At 30.9% G+C, this 23,066-nt stretch overlaps 1 protein-coding gene across 2 annotated transcripts in view; it reads left to right on the forward strand.

Annotated features, from left to right (window-relative positions):
• The window catches only part of LOC115882449 (plexin-A4), a 275,684-nt gene that overhangs the window by 101,950 nt on the left and 150,668 nt on the right, over nucleotides 1-23,066 (forward strand). The gene's annotated exons all lie outside the window — the stretch shown is intronic.

Raw genomic sequence — 23,066 nt, forward strand, 5'->3', positions numbered from 1 at the left:
ATCTCTGTTCCTGCTTTGGTTTTGGAAGCATCAGTATACCACGTTATTACTTTTATCTGCTGAGTAAACGTTTCTCTCTTCGAATCCTTTATATTGCTTACTACAGTGAGGTGTTTCTCAAAGTTGTACATTCTTAGTATGTAATCTACTGGGAGTTGGGGGAGTGACAGTCTGATGGCGCTGCGAAACATTGTTACGAAATGTGCGTCTAGATGTTTAAAACATATTTATAAATCATTTTACCGAAAAGTACTATACTATGCATATAAATAATTTATCTAATGTGTTATTTCTGTAAAATAGGGCTGATTTTGTTGTAGGTGTGTTTACAATTCAGTCTATTTTTATCCTAAATTATTAAGCTTTATGTGTCTATTTATTGGCGCTTGATGATCTAATCCGCCAACTATAAAATTGAATCGCCACAAATAAATGTTTAATTTAAGCAAATATTTTAGCTGCTTGAAACTACATGAAAGTTAACCTTTAATTGACAACATTGCCCTCTGTATCATTATTTATTCAAGGTACATTAGCATGCACTCTAGTATAGTACAAAGCACTTATCTTTTTTAAAAGTTTTACTTTTTCGTCATTTTCGAAATTATAATTTATCAAATTAAAGAGACTAAAATAACAATATTAATCTACTTTACTGGGTTAAAGAAGGTTTAATATAGAAGATTATAAAGATGAGGTTTTGAAATTACTTTCGGTGTTGAAGTTTGAAAAATTAATGGTAATACGATTTTTAAAAGGCCATGTGTAATTCGTGTAAAAAAACCTCGGCATATGACCGTTTATTTCATTTTTATGGCCGCCAATTTAATATCCCTCATTAAAATTGTAAACGTAAAACGGAACAGCACTGGAAAGCTCTGATATGGGATAATAAATTCCCTCTCGAACCCTGCTATGGTTATTTCTTTTTGATTTCACCTGTTAGAAAAATTCCCTACTGAATATAACTGGCATCAGGCGTTCCGATATATTTAGAATTCTACCTTTAAAAACCCCATTTCATTTCCACAAACCAAGTCGGTAAATATTATTAGGTTTTTTTGTCTGGCTGGTCTGGATTAGACAGAATTGCTTACTATTTACCTGTGTTTACATATTATTGTGTACTTGAAGTATAAAACCTCTAGAAATTGGAAACATTGCCCATTCTAGTGTTAGAGCCTTAATTTTACATATTATTTTGTATTTTAAATAATAAAACTTGTAGTTAAAACTCTAAAAATGGAAACATTAACCATTCTTATAAAATCTTCGAGTATCAGGGGAACCTCTAGAACAATTTTAAATTACACAGTAATTACTCAAAAATGAAACCTCCAATTAAATCAAAAAAGTTAATTTCTTTAAAGAGAAAAATCTATATTTTTACAAAATGAAAACATTTAAGCCTTTAAACCATTATTTATTCTAAATCTACCTAACAGTTTCTACAAATACTGAAATTTTCATAAATTTAAGAGCAGGTTTACTATACAGGGTGTCCCAGAAATAAGTGCAAGTATTTTAGCTGGTAGTATAGTTCAACCCCAGAAAAACGCCTATGAGTTTTTTTTCGCGAAAAAAAAAATTTGAAAATTCGAAATTTTTGAAAAAAATTTGTTTTGAGACATTTTTTTAGTTTTTAGTTAAAAAACATAATTTCTTGATAATAGGGCAACATAGGTATTAGATTAAATTTACAAGAAAGAAAGTCCATAAAAGATCCAGTGGTTCTCAAAATTTTAGCAAAAAATAATTTTTTTTTGGAAATTTTCAAAGTAAAATAACTCCTTTATTTTGGACTTATTTGAAAAAAGATAAAGAGAAAATATGTTTCTTTTATCCTGATCTACCACCCCTTAAAATACTTGCACTTATTTCTGGAACACCCTGTATTTCTAAGGGCCTTGAAAAGTAAACCATTATATATTCTAAATCTACATAAAATTTCCTACGAGTACTGAAATTTTCATAATTAATTATTATTACCAGGTTTAGTATAAGAGCTTTAAACATTTTTAAAAAATGACAAAACAAGAACACTCCAAAAAAATTGGTTTTTAGACGAACCAATAATTTCTTCTCAAAAAGTGTTAATATATTTCAAAACTACATAAAATTTGTTACTAAAATTGTAAAATTTATAATTTTATTTCTATGTTTAATACATTTTTGAGAACGTTGAAGAAAAAAAAATAAGAAGAAGATTTATTATCAAAAATTAATAATTAAAATTGATGTCTATGTTAAAAGTATGTGTTGGTATAAAATTAGTTAACCATTTTCCGGACTACTACCGAAAATGTATGGTAGGAAAAACGTGAAAAACAAAGCAAACAGAACATTAAAAAGTTCTACAAAAGAACGATAAATAAAAACGAGAAAATTTCAGTTAAATGGCTAAAAAATTGCCGCTCTCCTTTTTATAAAGGCTCAGATGTTTCCACTTTTAATATTGTTTCGACGAAGCCCGTTAAAAATACGTTTCTCTAGTATTGTTTAAAATATTTCCCCCCTATTTGTATACTGATTTATGTTGTTCATGAATCATCTTGATTTGATATGCCTACGTTTAAAGACCGGGCCTGCAAAAATTTTAAAAAAGCTATAAATCTTCAAGAATTTTCAGTCTCCCTGCTCCAGAAAGGGTTGTTGCCTTATATACAAGAAATATTTTACTAAACATAAGAGCAGTGCTCAAATTTATCTACTTCAATAATTAATAATTTAACTTTTAACTAGTATTATTACTACCATATGATCAAAAAAAAACGGGTGAGTCTTAAATAAGTGCAAATTTTCTCAGAGTTGGTAGATCTCGACCAGAGAAGAATATTTTCTCTTTTTAGTATTTTGCTAGTAAGTCTAACTAAAAATCCAAAAAAAATTCTCAAAAAAATCATAGACCTGTTTCGGTGTCGAAATAAACTATTCCTAAGAATATTTGCACTTCTTTACGACTCACTTTGATATAAAAAAAAACAAATATTAAAAGTTCAATCCCACGTTGTTTAAATGTATTTAACATTGCCTATTGTTATATTAAAAAGAGCAATTTTAAAACAACCTCTGAATAAATTAGTATTAAAAAAATTGTACGAACTAGAAATGGTATTTTTAAAGCAATTAATCAAGCCGTGTTCCCAGAAATAAATGATGTACAAGAGAAATCCATTTAGCTATCTATGGGCACTACTAACAGATATATTACACACTGAAAAACCTTTGTTCCAGTTTTAAACGATTAAGCGTTAATTGAAAAACACCTAATTTACCAAATCTAAAAAAGTGATATAAATAATAAAATAAAAACGTAATAGATACAGAAATAAAATGTTTAACCATATAACGCGCAAACTTCATGTTAAAAAGTAAAATAGATATAATGACAATAATTAACTGGAATACATGTTATGACATTTACAACATAAATATCTTCCTGGAGAATTTAGTATGATTAAATGATGATACGGGCAATATTGCGGTAAGCCTTTGAAACTGATTATTTAAACCGCAAACATAAACAAACTATGTTGATCATAGCGCCTAGTATTTCCCTGGTGAAATATAAACTTTGTTTGAAAATAACTCTTCAGAAAAAGACAGTCATGGAATATCCTAACCGCAACATTACCTGTCTTTTTAATAAGATTTTCTTATAAGACAATTTGTAAAACATTAATTAACGAATTCTTAAAAGCAAAAGAAAATATAATACGTCTAAGTAACGAGAAAAGTAAAAATATCATTTAGAACTGACAGTGTCTTAAATTTTGACACAAATAAATAGTAGATTTAGATAGTACATAACTGTCAGAGACACCTGACCGAAAGGTTCTGTAGATTTAAAAAATGAAAGACATGTTAGTCCAAGAAGATTATTTTAACTCATAGTTCATTCACCACTTTCTACCACTTCCAAATAAAAACAACTTAAGTAATTTTGAGAAATTTATATAAATTAAAAATAACTATATAATGAAAACAACAAACTAATATACTTAGGGCCTCATTTATATGTTAACGATATATTGAGAATTATTTCTGCATTGTTAATATCCATAATAATCATGGAAAACTTTCGTACAAAACAATTTTCCCTATTGAATAGGAAATAATGGATCAAACTAGTATGGTGGGGTCCTTTTATTATCAAGTGCTACTTCATTTAAATCCATACCTAAAGCCACAAGGGGCGAGCCTGGTTAAAATTTGCCATCCGAAAGGGATTGTAAGTTATAATTATATGTCCTATGTATATTTTCACCCTTGCTTCTGACATAAGGGTTGGCAAGTTTTATTTTCGAATCGACGATTTTACTGAATAACGCAGAAAATGGTTCTGAAACAGTTTCTACTCGTTTATCCAACCTTTATTTTAATTTACTTTTTTGCATTAAAATTGAATATACAGGGAGGTTCATTTCATTAGTTTCTGAGTCTATAACATGAGTATATAGATGTACTATCGGAATCAAGAAATAGTAATTTTATCCGTTAGTCAAGCAGCCTTAAGAGCGATAAATTCAGTAACCATCAATTCGAAATTGGTCAAAGAATGCCTAGAAAAGCTGAACAAATTAGGCAAAGAAAATCCTCCCCCTCTGCCAGCCCACTAAGAGATAGAAGGAATAATGAAACACTCCACTAACTGAACCAGAACCGTTCTGCTTCCCAAGTGGAAACCAACTTAAAGCGGAATTCAAGAACCTGGAAGACTCTACTAACGGTCTAAGACACTCGAAGAAATTTCTTAGAACTTACGACCGAAAAAATCAAAGGTTTTGCTTGATTTAAGTCTGAACAATCTTCGGATAGTCACGGGATTTTTAACAGGACATTGTCTCCTTAATGAACACCTCAGTAGATTGAATCTAAGAAACAACGGTGGTGAATGCAGATTCTGGGAAGATGGGTAACACCTCATCAGTGAGGTGCGCCGAGACGACAACCATTCGTGTCATAAACTTTGGTACGACTAATATCGAAGGTGGAGAACTAAGCTCCGTAAAACCGTCTCAGATACTGTTTGATGTTAACTTCCTACCTCCCATTCAATCTACAAGTTGAATCAATATCAAATTATGTGAACTTTGTTTCCCGTAATACAATAGAGTACGCAACATACTAACTTGATATTTATAAGTGGTAAAGTTTGTTCCATTAAAATACAATTGCTTTGTAAAAAATCAAAGGAAATTGATCGGTACCAGGTTGTCAGATAATTAGTTTTCTCCCATCTTATGCAGAATATTTATCATCGCTTATTACTTTTGTGTACCGCGGAACAGCTGGCAAAAAGCGACAGTAATACTCTTAAATTATAACCGGATGAAAATGTTCCGGTATAGTTTCTGCAAATAGAACGCCGTTTTGGAGACGTGTAACCAGTCTTACGCCGTAAGAATTTAAATATGCCGCCAGTTATCCAAATTTCGAATACTTATAATTCACTGCATTCATGCGTTTCCCTTGTCTGGAGAAAATGGAGGCATTTTCAGTCCTGGAAAATACTCCTGACATTTATTTTCGACAATGATCATTAGATTTAGAATATATAATGGTTTACTTTTCAAGGCCCTTAGAAATACAGGGTGTTCCAGAAATAAGTGCAAGTATTTTAAGGGGTGGTAGATCAGGATAAAAGAAACATATTTTCTCTTTATCTTTTTTCAAATAAGTCCAAAATAAAGGAGTTATTTTACTTTGAAAATTTCAAAAAAAATTATTTTTGCTAAAATTTTGAGAACCACTGGATCTTTTATGGACTTTCTTTTCTTGTAAATTTAATCTAATACCTATGTTGCCCTATTATCAAGAAATTATGTTTTTAACTAAAAACTAAAAAAATGTCTCAAAACAAATTTTTTCAAAAATTTCGAATTTTCAAATTTTTTTTTTCGCGAAAAAAACTCATAGGCGTTTTTCTGGGGTTGAACTATACTACCAGCTAAAAATACTTGCACTTATTTCTGGGACACCCTGTATAGTAAACCTGCTCTTAAATTTATGAAAATTTCAGTATTTGTAGAAACTGTTAGGTAGATTTAGAATAAATAATGGTTTAAAAAGGCTTAAATGTTTTCATTTTGTAAAAATATAGATTTTTCTCTTTAAAGAAATTAACTTTTTTTGATTTAATTGGAGGTTTCATTTTTTGAGTAATTACTGTGTAATTTAAAATTGTTCTAGAGGTTCCCCTGATACTCGAAGATTTTATAAGAATGGTTAATGTTTCCATTTTTAGAGTTTTAACTACAAGTTTTATTATTTAAAATACAAAATAATATGTAAAATTAAGGCTCTAACACTAGAATGGGCAATGTTTCCAATTTCTAGAGGTTTTATACTTCAAGTACAATAATATGTAAACACAGGTAAATAGTAAGCAATTCTGTCTAATCCAGACCAGCCAGACAAAAAACCTAATAATATTTACCGACTTGGTTTGTGGAAATGAAATGGGGTTTTAAAGGTAGAATTCTAAATATATCGGAACGCCTGATGCCAGTTATATTCAGTAGGGAATTTTTTCTAACAGGTGAAATCAAAAAAGAAATAACCATAGCAGGGTTCGAGAGAAATTTATTATCCCATATCAGAGCTTTCCAGTGCTGTTCCGTTTTACGTTTACAATTTTAATGAGGGATATTAAATTGGCGGCCATAAAATGAAATAAACGGTCATATGCCGAGGTTTTTTACACGAATTACACATGGCCTTTTAAAATCGTATTACCATTAATTTTTCAAACTTCAACACCGAAAGTAATTTCAAAACCTCATCTTTATAATCTTCTATATTAAAACTTCTTTAACCCAGTAAAGTAGATTAATATTGTTATTTTAGTCTCTTTAATTTGATAAATTATAATTTCGAAAATGACGAAAAAGTAAAACTTTTAAAAAAGATAAGTGCTTTGTACTATACTAGAGTGCATGCTAATGTACCTTGAATAAATAATGATACAGAGGGCAATGTTGTCAATTAAAGGTTAACTTTCATGTAGTTTCAAGCTGCTAAAATATTTGCTTAAATTAAACATTTATTTGTGGCGATTCAATTTTATAGTTGGCGGATTAGATCACCAAGCGCCAATAAATAGACACATAAAGCTTAATAATTTAGGATAAAAATAGACTGAATTGTAAACACACCTACAACAAAATCAGCCTTATTTTACAGAAATAACACATTAGATAAAATATTTATATGCATAGTATAGTACTCTTCGGTAAAATGATTTATAAATATGTTTTTAGATGTTTAAAACGAGACGCACATTTCGTAACAATGTTTCGCAGCGCCATCAGACTGTCACTCCCCCAACTCCCAGTAGATTACATACTAAGAATGTACAACTTTGAGAAACACCTCACTGTAGTAAGCAATATAAAGGATTCGAAGAGAGAAACGTTTACTCAGCAGATAAAAGTAATAACGTGGTATACTGATGCTTCCAAAACCAAAGCAGGAACAGAGATAGGAGTATTTAGGCCCAAAACTAAATACTCCTAATAAATTGGCACCTACCCTGCACCCCGGCATCCTTCAGGCAGAAATCTACGTCATTGAAAGATTCGTACAACTTATCTTCGACAGAAACTATCGGAAACAAGAAATAGCCATCTTATTCTATAGTCAAGCAGAATGAAAAGCGATCAACTCAAAGGGATAGAAGGGAATGAAAAAAGCAAAAATAGCTAGAAAATGAGCGAACATTCTGGGCCAGAACCGTTCTAATTCACAAGTGGAAACCTACTTAAAGCAGAACTCAAATGGAGAAACACCAGAATACCTCATCACTGACTGCGCCGAAACGACAACCATTCGTGTCATGAACTTTGGTACGACTGATATGGGACATGGAGAACTAACCTCTGTAAAACAGTCTCAGATACTAGCTTTTTTCAAAGACCTGAGACTATATGATAAGACAGGGAAACACAATAGATATATAAGGTCGTAAATACAGGCAGTAAATAAATTTGTAAGGTCGCGGTGATTAACCCTCTCATACATTCTCTACATCGCCATCAGACAATTCAGATGGTTTAATCGACTTTTGATGATACTAGAGTTGTTTTAAAAGATGTTTTAAAGTATTTTCGTTGATTTACATAATTTTCTGCTTGGCATCAAAGATTCCGACAGAAATTTTAATATCCCTTTAATATTAAGGTATGAAAACTTAAAAAAACGCTTTTATATACAGTAAAAACGCGGTTAAGATGCAATCATCAGTATTGGTAGAAATACAGCGGTCGGTTTTGTTTTGTAAAAGCTAACCTGATATCGAATAGCAGCAAGGGATCCGCAAAAAGGTAGCACCGATTGGAATTCAGCCGTCTATAGCCTCCGAAATAAAGCCTCTGTGTAGGTAGGCTTTCAATAGGGGGAACTTTACAAGCTTTAAATAAAGGATTATTTAACACAATGCCAACACTCAGAGGGTCAAATGATAAGTTCTTCAATGGGAAAACAAAAAACTATTACGGAAATACGCGTTCTCGTGAGAGGGTGGCATATTTCCAGATACAGAGTAACACAATGGAGACCCGTTAACACAGACGCCGCATTTTTGGACCGAATTCATGTAATAATGTTTTTTGTCAGTTAGGTCATATTTCAATACTATTTATTTTTATTTACATCAACCCTCCGAGTGTCTAATAATTAGTCTAAAATCGAAGATTTTTGAGGAATCTAAAATTTGTCAGCATTCATCAGAAAGATTTAGATTGTAGATTTTAACAGTGCAAAAATTACAATGAAAGAGCAGATAGTCTACTCAGTATATCAACTCAGTAACCATCAATTCTAAGTTGCTCGTCCACTTTTATTATATTTTATATATATATGACCTTTAAGGAACATTAAAATAGCATCCTATGACCATTTATATACATATCGTCGGCTTTGTGACGAAAAGGCATATCTCGATTTTTGGCGATTTTGAGATATCAACGTCATGACATACCCAATGGGTCATATTTTAATATAGCGAATTTGCGCATCTCAGTATTGTACCTTTTTCATTTATATTCGTTTATAAATTTGCCCCATCTCAAATTCTACAATTCTTCGTTATGACGAAGAGACGTATGTTGAGATAGGACTCTTTGTTATATCAGTTGTTATACCAATTGTTATACTACAAGACAGATGGAATTTCAGATAGGTCCTTTTGTTTTAAGTTATGAAAATGCATGCGAGAGAAAATCACACCATTCTACCTAATTATTTTCTGATGGTTGCTTGGGACAAAATAAAACTTCTATCGTGGCAGCAGCTCTCTTTTACAGTGTGATTTTGAGTCTGTTTTTTGCCAAAAACCATTGTTAGAATGAGCTAGACTCTGCACATAGCTGTATCGGGTATGCAAAATATTATCCGAGAATAAATGGTCGAAGGAAAATTGATCGAAAGTAAAACAACATAATTTCCCTAAGAACATTTTAGCGAACCAAAAACTTGCCTGAAAAATACAATAATTTTCATCTCATTATCAGGCCTTTGGGAATTTTTGGAAAATTTTATTTATTGTGCCTATCATTGAACAGGGAAAACAGAAACTGTTACTCCACAGTTATTTCTACCAAAAAGGCACGAATGAAGAAACATGTTTTGTTTTTGTTTAGTTTCGTTTTTATTAAATGGACCGTGTGTTTAAATGCCCTGTATTAATGCCATCAATTAACTAAAAATATATTAGTTAAAAAATGTATTTTTTGTATAAAAAACAATATTATTAAAATAAGCTAGATAAGAATATTTTAATTGATTACTGTCTTTGCTTCTGGAATGAAAATTGTCTTTGTTTTCAGTTGATCTAATCCAACGCGAATAAAACTATTTAAAAATATTTGTTTCTGATTTTTTGGTGATTTTCAGATTTTTTCTTGTATATATGTATTGTATTTTCTTGTATGTATTCCATAATGTGAATACTGTATTATTTTTTTCCTTATTAAGAACACTTTACCATCATTTTTAAATTTATTTTACATGGGCGTATGTATACAATTCGTTCGGAAATAAATTTATTATTATTATAACAAAAAGGCCTATCTCAATTAAACAACTAAAAATAAATTATTTATTAGAATTTACGCTCAATTTATCTTCAGAACCTTTCCTGAATGTCTCCGTTTAAGTGTTAATACGAAAACACTATTAAAAAATTAAAGACTTGACATTTATTGGCAAAATAAAGTAAGTGATTTTCTTTAAATATAGATATATGCCCTTAAAAGGGGAATATTATGTCTAAAAGTATATGCTTTCTTAAGAAGATACGTTAAGAATGCCAAAATATTGCCTTTTGAGACACTTTTTGACGACATTCATCATCATCATCATCATTTTCAGCTTATTCAACCATTTCCAATTATGGTGTGCTTTTCTCGCATATTTAGATACTCTCTTTGTAGTTGGACCCATTGTTGTCTATTGTTGGCTATGCGAGCCCAAATTATCCCTGCCAATTTTCTAATATCATGGTCCCACCTCAGGTTTGCTCTTCTTCTAGGTATCTTAATACCTCGTGGGTACCATGCTGTAATTTTTGAGGTCCATCTGTTTTCCGTCCTTCTTGCCCTGCCCATTGCCACTTGAGGGATTTGATTCTGTTGATGACATCTATTACCTGGGTCCTTTTGTCGTATCCACTCTATTCTTTTACGGTCTTTCTTGGTTATTTCCAGCATATTTCCTTCCATTGAGCATTGTACGACATTATAAGGAAACTACAGGTTTCTTTATAATGTCCGATTTAAGTGTCCAGGTTTTGCATAAATAGGTCATTACTGGTAGTACATTGGTTGAATGTTTTCTTTTATAGATAAAGTGGCATTCCAGATATGAATATGAATGAGGTTCTTCTATAAGTACTCCATGCTAACTTAATTCTTCTGATTTCTGGTAGTAGATATCCCGAGCTGTGTATTAGAGTTGTCCCAAATATATATATTTATTCTTCTACTATTTCCAGCAAAATAGTCGATAATTATATAATATTAAATAAAGTTGAACTCTAAATGATTTTTTTTTAGTGAAGTATTTAACGCAGAGGATTTTTCATTTATCTTTCAAATATACCCAGGCAATTGTATTTGATACAATAAAATAATTTCGATATTTAATCAATAACAACAATCGGTCTATTATCGAGATATTTAGAGTACATTTAATATATAAAACACCGCGGGTCTTTTATTTATAGTCCGATATAAAATAAATAATTTATAAAATATAGAGGAATTAACATATTGGCTATAAAGTATCGAGCTGCATTTCGACAAAATATAAAATTATGATATTTAGCGAAATTAAAATTGTAATTAATAGCAAATGAGGTTTATTAGTACATTGAGTGTTCGCTCATTGGACGTTAATTAGTAAGTTTTTAATCGGTGTATTATTTCTAGAATACGTTTCATACCAATGCACAGCTACGTTAAATCTTTATAGTATTTTCAAATAGTTAGTTATAATTTGTGAATTTGTTACAGACCGTACCTAGAATATACAAAAAGGCACGAGAAATATTCCGATATTGAGCGTTTTATTTTGAAATGCTTATTCATGGCACAATTTCGACTGTATTGGAGTGGAATCGATTCAATGGCTACACCTTTAGATAGATGTAGAAGATAATGCTTATTAGCTTAGATTACAACGAAGGAACTGTAAATTCCTTTGTGCGCGTTTTTTTTTATTCTCTTATTCTCCGGTGAAAAGTTTATTAAGCGCCGACTGGCTTTTGTTTGAAAGTAGATTAATTTTTGCCGATTAAAAAATTCGCAAAGTAGGCAACCGACAATAAAATTCGTCAGAGATTAGATATTTTCTCCGCAAAGAAATTTTCTCCAATTTAAAAGTTTTCATTGAATTATCCATAAAAACGGAATTTAAGTAAAAATCGATATATTCCGCTTGCAGATAGTTTTTGATTAGTTTGGATGGCTTTTCTTTTTTCAAACTTTATGATGAAGAAGTAACATTTTCCGCAAAAAAGATGTCTCATACTTTGAATTAATGGACAAGAAAATAGCTTCCTAGATAATGTAAAATATTTTCTTTGTAAAAAAATAGGTTTTTGCCACTGAAATAAAAATCTAAAAAATAAGGGGGTTACATATTATAAAATGCCACAGGGCTGGAAACTAATTGGGGTTTAATTTATTAAATTAATTAGGTTTTCATGGTAGTTACGCAAAATCGCTGGTTTCTTTTTAGATTCTATTCCAGTACCTTTAAATAAAAAAAATAGATTTCTGTATCAGGAAAAATTCTCATCACACTGTTTTAAATGCACTTGCCGCTGCCAAAAAGGTATAGCGATTTTTTTAGTGGCTTACTACGTAACGTTTTATTTTTTCAGAAAAAAAAATGAAAAATAGCATGTTAGTATATGACATAAATCGGGATTGATTATGAAATAAATTCAATGTGAATTGTATTCAAAATCTTCTTTTTTATCTGAAAAAATAAAAAAGTTATCGGGGGTGAGCCACTTTTGAAAAACTTATTTAATAAAAAGCGAATAAACTTATGAGAAAATTCAGCTAAAAATTTGTTTGCTTTGATTTTTCAGTTCATATAATTAAATCCATTACTTTTGAATAATGGCATACGGTAGGTCTGAAAACAAATAAATTCTGTGGATATAAGAACATTCCGTATGTGTGCTTTTTTCTGCTCAAGCGGGCAAGCAAATACACACAATATTTTTTCTGTTTATTGCAAATATCGTTAAAAGGGCCGGAAATAAAAACGTTTTTAGGGAAAAAGCGGCGCAATGAAGGGCGAAGAAAAAAAGACGGACCGGCGATAAAAAAAACAATTAACTCCTCCATTTTCGTTATTTTCGCACCCTACGAGACATTGTTTAGACATCCGATTTCAGCCCCTCTTCAAATTGACAGCTCCCCGAAATAAAGAATTATTTCAACCAAAAATAATGTGGAATCAGCAATCTCTCACTAATTGATTACAGTTTCCCAGCTTGGAACCGTTCGTTCTGGGTTTTGAACCAATTGATCCAAATAAGAATAAGATTTTTATTAGAATTTTCCAGGAACATTTTTCATAACCATCAAAACCCTGACGCTCATTTTCATTATTACTTCTTTCCCTTTTTATCAGTTCTAGCAGAAAAAGAATTCTTAATACCTTTATATATTTTTAATGAGGACCTTTTAAAGAATGATTTTACCTTTCTTTAAGTATTCAGTCATGTTTAACTTTTGACCTCCATTCTGCAGAAACCAATAAACCATACTAACATGTGAACCCTAAGTAAACCTTTAATCAGAATATAGATATTTAGATTAAAGGATCCACTAACCGTATATTCCGTAAATTTCTACGTCAAAAATCTTCTATCCAGTTATGTTACTTTCTTATATGTTCATTTTTCTCCTTTATTTCCTATGGCCAATTATATTTCTTTAATCAAACTAAATTTTCGTCTTAAATAAGTTGAGGAATCTCTTGTCAAAGCCAATTTGAGGTTTCCTGGTATTACAGTCTTACACCATGTGAAAGAAACACCGAAAAACAAACAATTTTAAATATAACATTATTAATCTTTAACAGCATACCAATCTATTTACTGGATAGAAGAATCTTATTGTTTCATCACAAAATATCTTCACATCATCTACTGAATATATCTTTCATTTCTAGAAATCAAATTATTGTGTATCTTGATTATGAATTGTTGATAAATATAACCTAACCTCTCATCTTCGAATTCTTGTAAGATATTCTTATTGTTTCATCACAAAATATCTTCCCATCATCCACTGAATATATTTTTTCATTTCTAGAAATCAAATTATTGTGTATCTTGATTATGGAGTGTTAATAAATTAATACACTTACCTATAACCCTATGTTTTATAGATTGCATATTTCACAGTTACCTCTCATCTTCAAATTCTTGCAAGAAGGGTCCTGTTATAGTAGTAGATCTTAAAAAATAAACCAATTAAAAAATAAATAATACACATGCACATGAGTGATGCAAATGACTCACCCATTAACTCTTAAGAAAAGAACTTTAATGGCAACTGCTACTAGTTTCTCCAATATTTGTTATAACTTTACAATTTTTGTTTTCTTGGATCTTAAAATATATACTACCAATCTAGCTTAACTCAACTAATCCTTTGCATAATGTTCTTCTTCACTCTCCATAACATTATAAAAGCCTCATTTCTGAAGATATATTTCTTAGGCATTTAATGCAAAAAAATTAAACTGTATTAGTATTGATTATAGTAACTATAAAAATTAGATTCACCTGTATAAGATTATTAGTATTAAAAGCAATAAAACTATTAGAAAATACTATAAAATGAATTAATTAAGAAATTACTTATTTACCGGTTTTTTGATATCATACAAATTTTCTTCAAATCCCTGTCATTAATTCATCATGAGGGGCCCTCATCACTGCACTTCCGAAAATTAAAAATAATCAATATTTAATACCATTCGTACCTTATTTACTTTATAATACAGCTTTGTGACAGTTCTGTCTTCTTTATGGAATCTTGGAAGAGGGGAATACACCTGGTTGAATTTTAAAAATTCTGTTAATGATACTACAGATACAAATGATGCTTCCTGAGGCTTCCTAAGGAAGTTACAGCCCTCCCTTAAAACATATTTTGTAAGTTTTTAGAGCTTATCTAGTATGTAACTATACTTCTAATTATTTGTACACTTACAATACACTCTATTCTAGATACCTATCCAATTTTTTCTAATATCTCCTGATTTTGCTAAAACTAATAATAAAATCGAGGTGAAAACCATGTATTCAGATATCTTGAATTCATGGTTTTCACCTTTCTTGTGTAAAAAAGTCCTAGCTTTTTTTATGTGTATGTCTATGTGGTGAAATTAAAAGTATCGACTAAGATAAGAATGTTTTGTGAACTACTAACTTCTACCCTAATCTAACCTTTCAGAACTGTTTTTGGATTATTACTTACTACTTATTATCACTTATCTCCAGTCGCTTTGGCATTAGAATGTGTGTAAGAATATTAAATTTCAAGATAAATGCTTTACCAAGATTCTTAAGGGCTGGAACTTTCTAAGGAAGCATCTTAGGGCACATGTTCAAAGTAACTTTTTGTTTTAGTTTTTTATGGAGTTTGATAAACTATTTTTGCAGACTATATAAATTTATATAGAGATACTTCAATACGTAACCTTATTCAAAATGTTTAAAAAGGCTATTTAGATAAATAATACTAAAGCAGGTGATTTTTTTTTCAAAAATATATTAGAAAAAAATGTTAAATTTGAGTATGTATTTTTTTAGTATAATTACAATCTTTAAAAAATACTTAGGATTTAATTTAATTAGCTAGATATGCGCTAATTTTGAGAATTTAGAAAGAAATTCTTAATTTTGATAATGTATTTCTCTTATTACTATAATATTTAAAATAATATATTTTGGGTTTAATTTAATAGAGTAACTCTGTCCTATTCGCCCCTTCTATTTATTTTTTCTTCAGCAAGGAAACTCATAAGGGGAACGTTAGTCCCCTTAGAGCTCTCTTACACTTTCTTCATTGCTTCGTGAGAACTCATAAGGGGGACATTAGCCCCCTTAAAGTTCGACTCACACCTAGGGAGGAATAAAGAAAAAAATGATATAATAATTAATTACCGACAGCAAAATACTGTTGTTTTTTCGAATAATTCGGACTTAAAGAGGGCCCCAATTTTTCACTATCACTCGCGAAAATAGACTGCATCCAAACTAGGCCTAGCACTAACCTGAAACAATAGAGAAAAACCGTTAGATGGAAAAAAATGTATTTCAATAAATCATATCGTTCTGCTAAAATTCAGTTTCTAGTGTAATTACTTATAATTTTGTGTATTTTGTTATAGGAAACTATTGTCTTTTTTTATTGTATTGAACAATTATATTTATTTTAATATTTAGTTTTATCTTGATAATATAATAAAACATTCAGAAACAGGGTGTTAGTTTTTGACAAGTCTTGGAGCATATATACCGGTATCTGTTCTAATGATGAGACCCTTCAAGAATTTTCACATTCCTTTGATAATTTAACATCAACCTACGCTCCGTTTATTTTTGAACTTATATGTGTATGTTTTAAATCAAAGCTGCTCGGGAACTCTTCATTACTTTCTAAAAAACGAGTATTTCTACATACTGTCAGACACTTTGTACTATTTTACGCTAGATTTTAAATTTTAAACGCTTTCTTTCTCAAAAAAAATGATAAAGTAGAAGCTTTCTTAAATGACAAATATTTAGTTTGACGCGTAAAGAATATATTTTGAAAAAGGTTTACACTAAGAATATAAAATTAGTACTTAAATTTTTTAGAGTTTAAGGGAAAATCATTTCAATTAATATTTTATAAAACGCGCTAAAATTACATAATAATATTCTTATAGCCAGAGTCTACTTCTTTTAGATTTAGTTTTCAAATTTAAACGCTTTCTTTTTTGAACGGGGTATTACCTGAAGGGAAATAGAGTTTCTAAAGAGGGATATATTTACTTGCACCATATGAAAAATGCATTTATTTAAATTAGGCGGGGTTTTTAGGTATATGAATATTTTTGCCTTGGTTTTACTGTACCGCAACGCTCGTTGTTTTCACCTATACAAATTCAAACACGTATTTTGTCTTTTTTGTGCAAATTTTGTTAATATTATTGAGATAAATTGAAAAAAGCCAGTCAAAGATCTTTTCGAGTTATCTTAAAATGACAGGTCCAAATTTATACGCAAAATAATGTTATATGAAAACGATAATATATATGAGAAAGCTCCAGCTTGTGTTAGGCCTCATATAGATACTAACAACTTTGACATAAAAAAAGTGTTCGCCAAGGCTATACCATCTCTCCGAAATTATTGCTCCAATACAATAATTCGCTCCAATAAATGTGCAAACAGATAGAATGGAACGAATTGTGTATAAATATAAATGGTGAAAACTTGAACCACCTGCAATTTGCAGATGAAATTGTCTTGATATCCGGCTGCGTAAGTAATGCTAAAGAAATGTTACAAGAATTGAATGCAACCTCTGAACAAATGGGACTAAAAATCAACATCCCAAAAACCCAAGTGATGCCGAACCTAGTAATTGGAGGTGGAATATATATTAACCAATATCAAATTGAAGAACAACTGTTTACAAGTACTTGAGTGACGAAACACGTATAAGCCACGATGACTTGGATCGTCTATGAATGACTGAAATACATTTTCAAAAGAACATTTTCAGTGTTTGAAGAGAAGTATATTTAATCAAGGTGTACTCCCTTTGGTACAGGTAGTACGTATGGTGCGGAGACCTAAACATTAACCAAGAAAACAGTAAGCAAAATCAGAATATCACAAAGAGCAATGGAAAGATCAATGTTGGGGCTATTTCTGAGAGACAAAGTACCGAATGTCACAGTACGAAACCAAACGAAAGCCATGGATGCAACAGAGAAAAAAACAACTTTAAATGGAATTGGGCAAGGCACATTGCAAGACAAAACGATGATCGATGAACGAAGAAAATTGTAGAATACACACCAAGATATGATGCACTTAAAAGAAGAGGCCGTCCTCCAATTAGATGGCATGACGACTTCAGGCGTATCCACAGTAACTGGATGCAAATTGCTCAATATAGGGAGTTTTGGAAGCAAACGAGGGATGCCTACGTCTAGCAGTGGTGATGTTATTACATTGTCATGAAAAATGGCGATTTTGGTTGTAGTCACCAATTTTGTTAAAACTGTCTTATTTAGTAATTGAAAGGTGTAGAATAAGAAAATATAGGCTATTTTGAAAATTGCTCGAAAACAAGGATTCAAAAAACTAATTATCTCGTAGAAACAAGGTATCTAAGTCTGTAAAAATTTCCTACAAATGCTGACATTCTCATATTATGACTATATTCACTATTTTGCAAAAAAAAATGAAAAAGAGTCTAAAAATCATAAAATAATTTAATTGAGTTGTTTTTCGAGGACATAATTTGTTAGATTTAGTTCTATTCTAGATATTTGGAATTATTTGCCTGTGAAAATGCGAGAATTTCAGCGTGTACTTGTACGTAGCCGGCAATTTATTCTCCACCGTCGGAACATCACAAAAACAGTCTACGCGTACACAACATTTTAATAAACTAGGAAACTGTGCTCAGGTAGTGTATAAAACAAAACGCTTGTCGGATGAATCAAACACAAATGTTCATCAAGAATACAAATTACGAGATTTTTGTTGAAAATTAGCATTCCTAACGAGGCGGTAGACTTTCTCGCAGCTTTTGATGTTCCACGAATTTAACCTTTAATCGGACTGCTCCTTTAATTGGACGATACGCGGGAGAGGCAAAAAATTCCTTTAATTCTAACTGAACAAAATAAATTATCACGAATAACTAACACCGTGTCGGGAATAATAAAATACCGTTTTTGGATTTGCACTAATTAATGTTGTTTATTTTTTTCTTCCGTGCTTAAATTCCGTTGTGTTCACATCACGAACTATTAACATTATAGGGTGAGGCGTAATAACGAGACATTTTTCAAAACTTTTAGTTTTTTTCTTAATTACAAAATACATAAATATCTTTCTATAAAAGGCATTTGGTGGTCACAAAACTACTACAAAAGTAAAAATATAAAAAAGTCATTACGTACAAAAGTGTTTCTTATATTTAAAGAAAATCTAAACTAATAAAGAACACCTACATATAATCCAATTCAAAATACAGTAAAATTACATCGTCGCAAAACATTTATAAACTGAAAGTGTAAAACAATAATTATATTAAATTAAAAGTAGGAAAATATGTAGTTTAAGTGATACTAAAATATTAATAGTCTCACTTAAAAAATGAAACCAAAAAAAAATATACAATTAACGATTGTTAATTGTTCTGCTGTGTTCTTAATCTTAATTAGTTTTTTTTTGGAGAGCGTCGATTTCAACTACAGCTGTCACTATGAAAACATTGTATGTAACACAAATACCACAGAATTTCTTGTTAGAGCTAACGCCACTAAAACTTTTGAAAATAAATTTAAACTTAATATAGTTATGGTAAGAATAAGAACAGGTTCTAAATCACGAAATCGGAATTTTCAGGGCAACGCAATAGGAAGCTGGTTAACAGTAAAATTATGATATTCCTGGTTCTTTAATTGGACGATACACAGGCTCGGTAAAAAGGTCTTTTAATTCCAATCCGGCAAAATAAATCAACACGAATTTTCCACCATACCGCGAATAATAAAAGTCCTTCTTCGGATTTGAACTAATTAGCGATGTTTATTTTCGTATTAACTGCTCAGGCAACCGTTGTTTTTAGATCACGAACTGCGCTTCGTGTTATGTTTAACTTTTACCGTAACAATAGTGGCTCATTTTTCGATTTTAATTTAGAATGCTCAGCATAGTGAAACGCGTCCTTGATCTGCATGGTTGAGACAATCAGGTTTAAAAAACATTTTTCGAATTGTATATTACTGGGTCATGTTTATTGCCAGAGAAAAAAAAAACGATTTGCCAAACATAGTTTTAAAAGTTTTAACTTGTTTTTGATTACTCTATATAATCCGGCATCAATCCAAGTGAAAGTTTTTTTGATACTTCCGTAAAGCTGATTTCTACAGATATCCAGTAGTACTAATATTATAATCCATATTTAAAAAATATATTACGAATGGGACATAAAGTATAGACGGCATCTAATAATCATTATTACAGTAGTCAAATGTGGCAAATCTTTTTAAACACCTGATATTTATAAAATACCTTTCACTGCATCATTCATTTTTATAAAATAAATAAGATTTTGCAATCGTTTATTCTCAAGCCTAAATTTATAAGGTAAAACATTTAATAATTTTCTCAAACCAAGAAAATTTCATAGTGGTCTCTACTAAATATAATTGGAAATTAAATTGATTCTTGTAAGGCATTTCTTCCTTTTTGATTAATATTAAACTATTACGCATGAAATCTTTAAAAAACTCTCTTTAACTAGTTAATTATTAACTCAGATTTTGTTTGTAATTACGTGGTGTGGTATAGGACTAATAGTTGCATAATATTATTAGTTAAACCTTAACGGAAACCAATAATAATTGCTACGTAATATTGTGTACGCGATTTCATTTCATTCTATATTTCCTTTGCTGTTTGATTTTCTAAATACTCAAGATAGTTTTGTATGTAATGCATGATCGAAAAATAAACGAGTAACATTTGAATTACCAATGTATCAATTTAAACTACTCTTATTTTTAAAAAGCTTGCTGTTTACTGATTTCTTTAAGGTTCAAATAAAAAGCATCACATTTTTAAAAACTATAATGCATTGTCTTCAAAATTAATATGAATATATCATACGGATGAAACTTTTGAAGTTTTGAAAACAAATTACATCAAGAATTTCAACTAATAATATGAAAAGTTCTAATACAATGTAGACTTCACTACCTACATAAGAATACCAATGGAAATCCTTTTAAGCCAGGATAATAAAACAAAGAATTCCAATGGGAGAAATTCGGACTTTGAAAAGCATCAATTACAAAAAGGTGTCGGTTACGGGATATTAACAGGACTTTTTTAATCGACAAAAGTTTCTTTTAACACTGAAAATCTACATTATATAAAACTATTGAACCTAAGAACCCTTGGAGCAATCAATTTCTTTAAGAAAATATAGAAAAGTAGAGAAAAACTTCTGAATATTTTATTCTACCATTAATCTATTGAAAAAATATTCGTTATTTCTCAGTTGTAGAATGCGAGATGTCCTAATACAGTCCTACGTGGTCCTGGCTGTACCAACTAGTACTGCCTACGCAAAATCAGTGCTACCAAGCGTAAACAAAAATCAAGATGTGACGGAGCTAATGAAGTACACACACTATCTTGAGCATTAGCATTCTATCAGGAAATTTTCTTCTTGGAAGACTCCTACTTATTAACTTTGACCTTTTCGTCTCTATGATTGGTTTTTAATAAATTTGATTTAAAACTCACTTAAGGAAAGTTTAATTTATTCCGTTTAGGGGTCACTAAGAGATATTTAATTGCGATTAACCTAAATTTAGAGCATAAAAAGTTATCATACGGATTTAATATTGCAATAATGCATATTGTTGTATGTCTATAAAAATTAATGCTGATTACTTTAAGCTTGAATCATCATTATACGAAGTAAAAAAAAACTCTTTCGTTCAAAAAGTTTCGCAAAACTTCGTAAACTTAAGAATGCCCAACAGCGAAAGAAAGAGATATAATCTGGCAATAAAAGGGGCATTTTTCTACGCCACCATACTTCTGCTAGGAAATTGCAAAATACACAAACTGTCAAGAACCGTTACCGTTAGATTGGATAAGTGCACTACTTTGGATTTGCATCCGAAGCAACTCTGTCTCATAATTTTCTTTAGATTATCCTCTTTGCCTTTCGTATCTTTCTCCCGTTTCAAGCAGCAGGAATTGCGAGGTTCCCAAATACGTTAGATATTACCTGTAGGAGTACCAGATATTCGTTACCAAAACACGGATAAAAAGTATTTAATTATTTATTTCTTTATTTAACCTTCAGTTACTCACGCTTCCTTTTTCTACATAAGGACTCGTGTACACCACGATATCTAAGTAAAATCCCGTGTGAGGTTTGGTTTGGTTTGGAATACCCAAAAAGAAAAAATACCCCACGCTAGCACTGAAGGGGTTAAAAGTAAATTTGAATTGCCCTGTATATTAAAAACATAGAGTGATGATAATTTATAGAGAACAGGTATTCCTTTTATATTTACTGTGACATCTTGATTGAATATATGAGCCCTTTTCGCGTTGATTATTAGACAGAAAAACAATATTTTTTCGCGCGCTGATATCACCCCCAAAAAAGTTTGAACAGTATCATATTTCATTTGGCGACTGTCAGAACTAACGACATATCGCAGATTTGAATCTTGTTTCATTTTCTGTCGACTGTAGACTCTTTTACATTTCCGTGTCGGACTGTATAACCGGGCTTTTTATATATGATTTCGTGTATAGGCTTTGATTTTTTGTCGCTATCGTTTGAATTACTGTTTATAACAGAGGTGCGAGATATCAGTAATGCTTTTTTTTTCGTATTTAGAAAAACTGGCATTCTATTTTGAGATCAGAAATGGACATACATATAGTCTGATGATATAGGAAAGTAATTGTGCCCCCTTTCTTCAATTAAAACTCATCATACAGTCTCAGGGCAGCACAAAAGCCTTTATCTGAGATGGTTTTACAGAGGTTAGTTCTCCATCTCCTATATCAGTCATACCAAAAGTTCATAACACGAATGGTTGTCAACCCGGCGCACTGAGTGATGAGGTGTTCTGGTGTTTCCCCATTTTTCCCAGAGAGCCTGCATTCGCCATTGTGTCTTAGCTTCAATCTACTGAAGTGCTCATTTATGAGACAGTGTCCTGTCTAACAATTCAAAGATTGTTCTTACTTAAATCAAAGAAAAACTATGATTTTTCTCGGTCGTCAGTCCTGAAAAACTTCTTCGAGTGGCTTAGAGCGTTGGAGGGTTTCCATTCCAGGTTACGTATGGAGTCTTCCAGGTTTTCGAGCTTGGCTTTAAGTTGGTTTCTTCTAGGAAAGAAGAACGGTTCTGGTCCAGTTAGTGGAGTGTTTCCTCCTTTTCTAGCTAGTTCGCTTAACTTTTAATTACCTTCTATCCCTTGGTAAAGTAGTCAGTATTACCAATATTTAAAATTATTCTTCATTTTAATTATATACACACCATTTTTAAATACGTCAATTTAGTAGTTAACGGAACTCCGGAAAAATAATTGATTATTTTGACGTTGATAGTTTTTGCCTATTGTAGAAATGCATCCGGCCTGGCCATAAAAACCGAACATACATGAGAGGTGTTTCATCAATTAATGAAAACGTTATTTTAACGAAGCCAAGCTACTCAATGGAGAGTTTCCTTTTTATATTTTTCGATCGAGGGACAGTTTAT

This window comes from Sitophilus oryzae, unplaced genomic scaffold (genome assembly GCF_002938485.1).
Source record: "Sitophilus oryzae breed Bouriz unplaced genomic scaffold, Soryzae_2.0 scaffold_177_pilon_pilon, whole genome shotgun sequence".
Classification (NCBI taxonomy): domain Eukaryota; kingdom Metazoa; phylum Arthropoda; class Insecta; order Coleoptera; family Curculionidae; genus Sitophilus; species Sitophilus oryzae.